The 10,269-nt window shown below is 44.3% G+C and overlaps 1 long non-coding RNA gene across 1 annotated transcript; it reads left to right on the forward strand.

Annotated features, from left to right (window-relative positions):
• The first annotated feature begins 724 nt into the window (after window positions 1-724).
• Window positions 725-8,327, forward strand: LOC133398685 (uncharacterized). Its single transcript, XR_009767980.1, has 5 exons — window positions 725-1,512; window positions 5,901-6,006; window positions 6,407-6,534; window positions 6,613-6,722; window positions 8,241-8,327. It is a non-coding gene; the product is annotated as an uncharacterized LOC133398685 (long non-coding RNA).
• The last annotated feature ends 1,942 nt before the right edge of the window (window positions 8,328-10,269 follow it).

Raw genomic sequence — 10,269 nt, forward strand, 5'->3', positions numbered from 1 at the left:
AGGAAGGACCGTGCATTCACCTCCTCCCAATATAACGGGAGGGGGGCTCTTCTCACTCATCCTAACCTAACCACAAAGACAACAAGAAGAGAAAAGGGTTAGGTCACTTGGCATTTAGTTGTTGAACGAGTAACATCTCTTGAGAAACTGTATATATTGTTGAATTGTGTGCTCAGACCTGAGGAAGGCTCGGGTTAAGCCGAAACGTAGTCAAGAGCGCACATAGATAGAAATTGGAATTAAAACAAGTACATTAGATTAGGAACAGTTGGATAAGACTAAAAACAAATACATTAGGTTAAAACGATTTGATTTGGTCAAAACTATTAATTTAGACTAAAACATTGATAAAAACATTGTTTTATTTTTTCCTCTTTCTTTTTAGATTTCTTTGAGTTACACATACAGATTAGAGGATACTTTATATAAGCACAGGGTGATAAAATAGAATGTAAATCATCAAACAGTTCATGCCTCATAAAATAATGTTTCATCCATCAGTGTGCTGTCCCTTTCTGGTGTGCCCACTTTAGCCACCGGCAGGCAGTATTGTTTAGTACAGTCACGCAGACAAACAAAGAATAGACTTCCTCTTCTGCTGTTCTACCACTCAGTAAGTTGCTGTAACAGTAGTCATTTTTTTTGTCAAAGATGAAGAATATATGCCTGTGAGCAATGTAGCTGTCTGTATGTGTTGTTCCACCATATGTGTTAAAGTATTTCTTCAGTGTTCTAAAACAGCGACTGTTGATGCTAACTGTTAGCATATCAATGACGTTTTCCATTCATTGGGTTGTTCTTTATTAGCATTCAAATAGCGGCCGTTCCTACGGCAAAGCTGTGGTTGTTTTACACAAGCAACTTGTAGTTCTCTTTGTTTTATGCTTAGTTTGACCATAAATTTAAAGTGGGAGTGGCATATAACAGCTTGAAACTCTCTTTTTTTGGGGGGGGGGTGAAATGTTCACCAGTTGCTGCGATTGGCTGGCAACTGGTTCTGGTGTACTCAGCTTCTTGCACTTGCTTCTTGAAGTCAGCTGAGATAGGCGCCAGCACACCCGTTACCCGGGTGAGGATAAGCGGTTAAGAGAAGGGATGGATGATCACCATTTGTTAAAGTGGTGCCGATTGCGAAGTGAGTTGAATTGAGTTTACTGCCACCAGAAAGCGCTCCTATGTTAAATTGACGCTCGCAAATCAAAGCAAAACGGCCGAATGAAGGCTCATATCTTGCAAAAAAACTCGTGTCGAGTTACTTGTATCTCAAGGTACACCACTGGACCTCGTAGTCCACCTTTCCGTGGACCTCACCTGGAGTCGAAACCCTTCCCGTCTGCTCAAGAAGGCGTAACATCTCTACTTCATCCGGAAGCTGCGACATGCCAGACTGGGGCGCCATGTCTTGAGGAGCTTCTACAGATGTGGTGGAGAGTGTCCTCAGCTTCAGCATCACGGTGTGGCACAGCAGCTGCTCGGCTGCAGAGAGGAAGGCATTACAAAGGGAGGTAAATGGTAAGTCTAAGCTTATTTGTACAGCCCTTATATATGGAGAGCCCTCACAAAAGTCTCTGAGCAAGTCACACCGCTTCGACTTTTGTGTGTTCAGCTCATTCTGGCCATCCTGTGCACCACTCTCATTCCCTAAATTTTGTGAATTTTCTAAATAAAAGCCAGAAATGAAAAATGTTAACAAATTTAGCTACAGTTTCCCAATTTCTCAACCGATTCGCACCATTTCAATTTGTACGTGTCCAGCTAATCTTAAAATTCCTGTGTACCACTCCCATAGGGTTAGGTTTGGGGAACTGAACTCTTCCCCACCAGGTATTGGGGGCATTGCCCCCTCTTCCTGTAGGAAAGGATTTTGCACGGTCCATCCACCCATGGTTCCGCCTCCCGTCACCCTGGTTACAATCCCTGGGGTATGTGGGCTGGCGGCCCCGCCCCTAGCGGACTTCTGTCCAACCCCCACCCTCCGTGATGTTTGCTTCTTTTGAGTTCGCCTTGGCTATTTCAGTAATCTTTATTTTTGTTGTTTATTTATTAGTTTCGTTATTAATTTATAATTTATTTGAATCAAAGAAATAAAATAAAAGTAAATAAAAAAAAAATATCCGTAATTCAAACCAAAAAACCTATAACAACTTATTATGCGCGTGCCCTGACAACGTTTCGGCCTGTAAGGACCTTCCTCAGGTCGTGGCACACTTTTTTTTTTTTTTTTTTTTTTTTTTTTTTTTTTTTTTTTTTTTTAATATAAAAACAACAGCAGCAAAGCAGCTATACTCTTTGGTGATGTTCTCCCGCCGAAATCCAAAACAAAACGGAGGCCTCTGGGCTTGTCAGCCTTTTATATGCTGCTCTTTTTACATTTTAACTTGTGTTAAAAGTAACATAACTTCAAATTAACCCTATGTTGTTTTCTTTTATTGTCTATAACCATTAAATAACCTCTATTTTAACTGTATTTATACCATCCAAGATGGCGCCTACCAGTGTGGTCGCCTCGGTAACGCGCTCTCTAGTATTGTCTTTGTTTTTGTGTTTTTCGTCCGTCTTTGGAGACCTGCTAACCATCAAGGAGGCTACGCCGGACTTTCTGTCACCAACTTTCAAATATCCGCTCAATTTTTTCCCCGAGTTACTCACCGGAGCGGCGGCCGCGGTATTCGGCGCACGGAGACGTGAGCGGCGCCACAGAGGGAAGCGAGCCGGCATTCAGGTGAAACTCCGCAAGAGAGGACACAGATCGGCGTTCCCGTCGATCCACCTCGCGAATGTACGCTCCCTACCCAACAAAATGGACAAGGTTCATCTTCTGTTAAAGACCAGTAAAGACTTAGGACGTTACGCGGCCATGTGCTTCACGGAGACCCGGCTTTGCGACGCCGTACCCGATGGCGCCGTCACGCTTCCCGCTTCCACATTCATCAAGCGGACCGCGACACGGAATCATCGGGGAAAACAAAGGGCGGCGGGATATGCCATCTGCCAGTGGATTTACAGCTTTCTGACGGGCAGGACAAAGCAGGTCAGGCTGGGGGAGGCCACCTCGTCCACACGCAGCATCAGCACTGGGGCGCCCCAAGGTTGTGTCCTCTCTCCGCTGCTCTTCTCTCTCTACACGAACGACAACACCTCAGCGCACCCGACTGTCAAACTCCTGAAGTTTGCAGATGACACCACTGTCATCGGACTCATCAAGGTGACGAGTCTGCATATCGACAGGAAGGTGAGCGGCCGGAGCTGAGGTGCGCCCGACACAACCTGGACCTGAACACGCTCAAGACTGTAGAGATGATCGTGGACTTCAGGAGGCATCCTTCGCCACTGCTGCCCCTCACGTTGTCCAGCCGCCTCGTGTCAACCGTCGAGACCTTCAAGTTCCTGGAAATTACAGTCTCTCAGGACCTGAAGTGGGCGACCAACATCAACTCCGTCCTCAAAAAGGCCCAGCAGAGGATGTACTTCCTGCGGCTTCTGAGAAAGCACGGCCTGCCACCGGAGCCGCTTAGACAGTTCTACACAGCGGTCATCGAATCGGTCCTGTGTTGTTCCATCACAGTCTGGTTTGGCGCCGCTACAAAAAAGGACAAACTCCGACTGCAACGGACAATCAAAACTGCTGAAAGGATTGTCGGTACCCCCGCTATCCACCATTGAGGCTGCCAGAACTAAGACGCGCTGCCAAAACTAAGACAAGGGCGTGCAAAATCCTCTCGGACCCTCCGCACCCCGGTCACCAGCTCTTCCAGCTCCTTCCCTCAGGTAGGCGCTACCGATCAACGCAAACTAGAACTAGTAGACATTCCAACAGCTTCTTCCCTCTTGCGATCAACTTCTTAAACACCTAACCTATAATTCCATTACAACAAGCTGACAATTTTTTGACTTGAGTTCGTTGTCACATTTCTCTGGGGCCAATTATGTATTACTCGTGCACTCACTGTTGTTGTCTCGCCATGCTGCACTATTTGCATATACTGGCCACTCATGCCAGATTAGCATCTGCTCCATTTGCACACTGATTGAGGAGTATCTGTAACATTTGCACAACCAACATTGTCCCAGATGATCGCACTACTCGTCACTTTAAACTGCATACACTCCTTGAAGTCTCAGCGCCCTTTGCACAATGGTCATTGCGCCAAAAATTATACTGCAGGGCAGTACATGACAATATTTTTATTTTGTATTTGTACTGCATATGTACGATGTACGATTATTTATCATGGTGACTGAATTGCTTGTACTGTACTATGACGTGAAAAGGCTTTAAAACGAAAGCTGTCTCCATGATAATGATGTACTTGCCTGTGCATAATAACTATTCATTGTGATTAAAATCACATAATGATCTCTCTAACCATCTTCTATATGTTCCATGTTTTCAGAGCAGCTAGAAAAAAACCTTTATCATACGATTATTTTGTTCTATTTATTTGGTATCTTCAAATGCACAATGGTCATTGCACCGGACTATTGCAATATTAGTCATTCGAACTGCTCTAAGTGATAGAGGACTCTGCATCTTTTTGCACAATTGTTTTTTGTCAATGTCTTTATGTCTCCAAAGTGTTCTGTAAATCGACTGTCTGTTGTACTGGAGCGGCTCCAACTCCCGGAGACAAATTATTTGTGTGTTTTGGACATACTTGGCAAATAAAAATGATTCTGATTCTTATTTTAACCAAAATTGTAATCTTATTCATATCTTTTAACTGGTTTTGTTTTTTAATGTGTTTTACAGTTTTAATTGCTTTTCTGTGTTTTTTTAATGTTATTTTTTTATTTTTTTAATAAGAACTTGATATGCACTATATATAATTTCAATCCCTGTAATCTGTATTTTTATCCTATCTTTTTAGGAACATATTTACCATTTTATGTAATTTCATAGTGTTTTAAATGTCGTATAAATTGAAATCATTTTTTTATTGTTTTTATGCACCAATTAGTTCCCTTTCCTGTTTTAATGTCTTTATCTGTATCCTATGCTTGGTTTTTATTGTTGTTCCCTAATTTATCGTAATGTTCATGAGATTTTCTAATAAGTAATTTATGTATTCTTATTCATTTATTTATCTTTTATAAGGGTTAGTGTAAATTAGGGTTAGCGGTTAGGGTAGGGGAATGAAGGGTTAGGTGAGGGGAATGAAGGGTTCGGTGACGGAAACCCGGACACAGGGATATAATCCCCCTTCCAGGATCGGGAGGGAGGTGCACGGTCCTTCCCCCAACGCTCCCCTCTGTCCTCCCGTTCCCGGTGACGCGCCTGTTGGCGTCGTCGTCCATAGTAGACTTGGGTCCACTGTCCATTCCACATTTTTGTGTTTTTAATTTATGTGTATATTTATATTTTATCCAGTAATATTTATTTATTTATTAATTGTAATGGATTCGCCTTTGCTATATAAATAATAATGGTCGTTTTGAATTGAGCTATTTATTAGGTTAGATCTGTATTGATAATGTATTTTTATATAATTAAAAATAAAACAAACAAAAAAATTTTTCATTAAACCCAAAAAATCTAAAAAAATGGCCAAATCTGAAATAGGCTGTGACTTCCCGTCCAATTCTGTGTGCCTAGACAACGTTTTGGCTCCTTGAGCCTTCCTCAGGTCTAATGGCAGACAGTCACAGCACACCAGGTTCGCGATGTTCGCACTCTGGTGAACCAACTCGAATTGAGCTAAACTGAGTGCACATCCTTATATAACCTCTGCTCATCGTTGTATTTACTTTTCTTTTTACACTACTAAAATTTAGTGTTTCAATGTAGAAATTAACTCCATAATGGGCAAATGTTTTGTAATGTCCATATAAATCAATGTATATCCAACAGAAAGATGTCCTAACTTGACACATCATCGCTTCCTATTTTCACTCCTCCCCAGGATCCGCGAGGCCGCCAAGACCCACAAGCTGGAGGAGCAGGAGCTGGCACACGCTGTCAACGCCAGCGCCACGGTGCTGACCAAGGTCAAGCTGTCCAGCCCTAAGGTAGGGGCACCAGGTGTAGGCAGATAGGTCCAGACGGGACTACAGACGGCCCGCCTTTGGACCCACTCAATGCACATTTGTACGTGAGATGTGCGGGGACGCTGTTACGTGTCAACCCCGAACCATCCCAGAGAGCATCCATGCGAAGTACCCGTGATACAGCTTTTGCAGTGCGGTGTGTTGTGTGAAATTCATAGCATTTTTGTACCATATTCTGATGTACGCGGTTAAAGTGAGCGCAGGGCTCGACGAATGTCACAGGACTACTTTACTGTCGTCCAGAGAACATGTGGCCTGATATGTCATGGATTTAAAAAGAAAAGTGCGCCACAACTCTGCTTTTGATGTAGCACTAACCTTAAATGTTTGACTTTAATTCCCAAAAATACATGTTTTGTAGGTTTTGGATAAATCACTCAAACAAGTGTTCATTTTGAGTTTTGGAGTCGCAGCACAGCCGTGGAAATTGTCAACAGCAGCAAAGTTCTCCAGGCAGAGACAACCATGCTTCTGGATGGAAAACATCCGGTAACCTCTCTCGCCACTAGCTGCTGCCACTTTTTGGCCATCCGATCTCTCACGCACCCTTCTTCTCATCCTCCTCAGTCCGAGTTCGCCGAGGAAGAGGGGCTCCGCTTAACCCTGAACAGCCTGAGTGCTGAGCTCCACAAACTGGATGACATCCAGTTTGTCCACTCACGCATTGTGCCGAGGAGGTAAGGATTGCGAAACACCCTGGCGTGCGTGCTTGTGTGCGTTGTGCCACGTGTGATTGTGTGTGCATCCAGGGGTTGGCGCGTCCCAGTAGTAAAAGCAGCATAAAGCTTAAGATCATGTCAAGGTGAAGAGGGAGAAGGAAAAGCTCCACAAGCAAAAGTCAAACCGCTCGCTCTCAGGTCGGAACAGCCGATAAAACATACCCAAAGTCATCTCGCAGACAAGTTGGAATTTGGACTGTTGTTTTGAGCAGGCTACTTTGCTTCCCTCTAGCGGCCCGGTGAGGTATAATTTGCAGCTGCATTGCCAGCTACTTGAAGCTGCTTTCACACAGCATTCCTTTTCCCCCCTTTCCATATTGTCCACACATTTATTCTCTTTTCCTTTTTGAGAGCCTCACCCACCGAAATAGCCTTTGTCCTGAGAACATGCGTGCTTGCACACTGCCAATGTAGGTTGCAACATGAACATCATTAGATGTCAGCGTGCCAGCTCCGATTGTTTTCAACACTAAGTAGCATGCATAGTGAGTTTTTTGAAAATGAATACATTTTCAATCCAAAAAGTATTTTATACATGATAATTGGTCCTGAAGTTGTGGCCAGTTGTTAAAGATGTTCTGTTTTTAGAAGAACTTTTGAAAATAATTTTTGTGCGCACGTGTATATAGTGTACATATTGCGGGCATCGGTCCAAAATCTTCCATGTCCAAATTTAGTCCGTCCATCCATCCATTTTCAACACCGCTTATACCGGTAAAGGTCGCGGGGCGCTGCGTCGGAACCTTTCCCAGCTGACTTTGGGAGAAAGTCGGACTACACCCTGAACTGGTCGCCAGTCCGTCACAGGGCACATATAGACAGGGACAACCATTCGCACTCACATTCACACCATCACTTAGTGGGAACTGAACCTACGCTGCCCGCACCAAAGTCAGGCTAGCGCACCACTACACCATCAGCGACTTACCCAAACCTGTTCAATTGAATATTTTTTCACCTATTGATACTGTTGTTCAGTCCGCGTGGGACTGTTATTCTTACAAATGACTCAGCGTTGTAAATCGCTTGCTCTTTGACGATGCAGTGTTAATAAAGACGTAGTTATTTGGTTTTCCTGAAAAGTAATGGTTTTGTATTATTCCACCCAACGCCAATGATATCCAACCTATAGGACACAGCGTGGTTTTTGTACGAGCTCGCATTTGGAGTTTGTAATCGTTTGCGGTCGTGCCGCTTTAGGAACACGGGATGTCAAGTGTACGACTCCTGAAGCAGAATCGCCAGGCAACCGACGATCTTTTCCGGCCCCTAACCTTGACCGCCGCGAGTGAGGAGATGCCGTCCTCTTATCCGCCTGCACCCGCTGTCCTGACTGCGGCGTAGGCGGCAAGGATTAGCTGTTTTGCGTTTCCTTACTGTGCTTTTTTTTTCGAAGCGGTGTCACTCGCATTGCTCCTCCACCAGCCTGCTGTGCTCATGAAAGAGCTTATAATTATGTCATTTTGTCATCAACAGTGTCGACACGTTGCTTGTATGCAGCAGACTACAGCCATCTTTTAGAAACAACACGATGGAAACCGCCTTCAGACTGAAATGAGACTTTTCGTGGACACCTATGTTTCCACGCACGCAACCTTCAATGACACCAGAAGCCGATGTGCAGAAATCTTAGACGTCGAACAGAAAAGAAAAACATCGAATGTATTTGTGTGTCGAGCTGTTAACAATCCATCCATTTTCTGAGCCGCTTCTCCTCACTAGGGTCGCGGGCGCGCCGGAGCCTATCCCAGCCGTCATCGGGCAGGAGGCGGGGTACACCCTGAACCGGTTGCCAGCCAATCGCAGGGCACATACAAACTAACAACCATTCGTACGCAGAGTCACACCTACGGGCAAGTTAGAGTCTCCAATGAATGCATGTTTTTGGGATGCGGGAGGAAACCGGAGTGCTCGGGGAAAATCCACGCAGGCACGGGGAGAACATGGAAACTCCACACAGGCGGGGCCGGGGATTGAATCCGGGTCCTCAGAACCGTGAGGCTGACGTTCTAACCAGTCGTCCACTGTGCCGCTGCTGTTAATAATACTACTGATAATAATACTGATAATGATGTGCACATGCAAGGTGCTCAAGTGGTTTTTACTTTGTTTGGCTTGTTGTGACCTCAACCAAAGAGGTCATGGGGGTGGTTCATGATCAGCTGACTCTAGATATAATGCATCAATTTGAATGTTTGCTTTGCCAATTGTTCTTATCGTCTCGCTCTCGTGGGTTTGCTGTCCAATCCCCCACCACCCACAGGTCCCCCCAACCATCCCCCCCGTGCGTTCATAAACACGATTGGATCCATCAAGAAATCAAGTTGGCCAAATGGACAAATTCGTCGTTTGCATAAGCATGTTTAGTCTAAGCTGATGCTGAGGGGCATACTAAACGATAGCGCGTGCAGGAACATGCTCGTTTCCGCTCACGGTCGAGCATCGCCAAGCTCCACTGTCGTCGGGTGCAGTTTCTGCATCCAGTGTGCGCTGCTGCCTTCAAGGCTTTTGTGGTGTTGTGCCAAGTAGAGCGACACACTCCAGCGGTGTGTGCAATGTGGCGTTCATTTCAAGTTTACGGTGTCTGTAGGGAAATGCGCGTGTACACGCATTTACGTCAAATTAGGTGAAGAATATGAATTTGTGATGAACCATTAAATATGTAATGTAAAAATGCACGCCCATCGAGGCGATCCATGGCTGTGGCGTTCCCGCTCCCGTGTCCACTGATGCGCCGGGCCAACGTGTTACCACGGTAACCACGTTATCCATTTGAAGTTTAAAGCCAAAGCTTAAGTCGACTCATGAATCACTTATTGTTGAAGATAAAATGTTTGTGTACAATGTGTCACTTTTTGAAACGGTATCATCAACTTGTTCCGAACATATGATTGCAACGTGTATATCGGTTTTAAAAAGAAAGCTCATGTATATTAAATTTTAATGGGGTTAATGATTCCACAATGCGGGGTGTTTGCACGAGTGTGTGCGTGTTGCCAGTTGTTCCGTCATGTAACAAAGATAAGCTTTGGAAATTAAAATGACTTGATGGTGTGATAAATGTGCGTCTGCTGCTGCTTCCAACGTGTCTGACTTAAAAGTAGGTTTTATTAGTACTTGCATGTAAAACGCTTGCCGCTTGCCAACAAAGCTGACAATATGAAGTTGTCATTTCTCTTAATTGTTGATTAATGAAATGTTTAGAGTGAAGAGCTATAAAGGTGTTCTGTCATAAACTGACTTTGCCTCTTTTCCCAACACAATTCTGCTTTCAGATGGACTATTGCATGACAGGTGTGCGTGTCAAATGCCTCAGTGTGTTCTGTATATTGTTTGTGAATCCACCCAGTAAGGAATAAACTATTGGAAAACTAAGCGATTGTTGCAGTGCATTGTGCAAATGAAGTGAAAAATACCTCCACTTCTAAATAGAAAAGTAATGCACTTATACCCAAATTGTGGCCTCATGAGACTCAATGCAGACTAATTAAACAACTATGTAAAA

Source organism: Phycodurus eques, unplaced genomic scaffold (assembly GCF_024500275.1).
Source record: "Phycodurus eques isolate BA_2022a unplaced genomic scaffold, UOR_Pequ_1.1 contig_270, whole genome shotgun sequence".
NCBI lineage: Eukaryota > Metazoa > Chordata > Actinopteri > Syngnathiformes > Syngnathidae > Phycodurus > Phycodurus eques.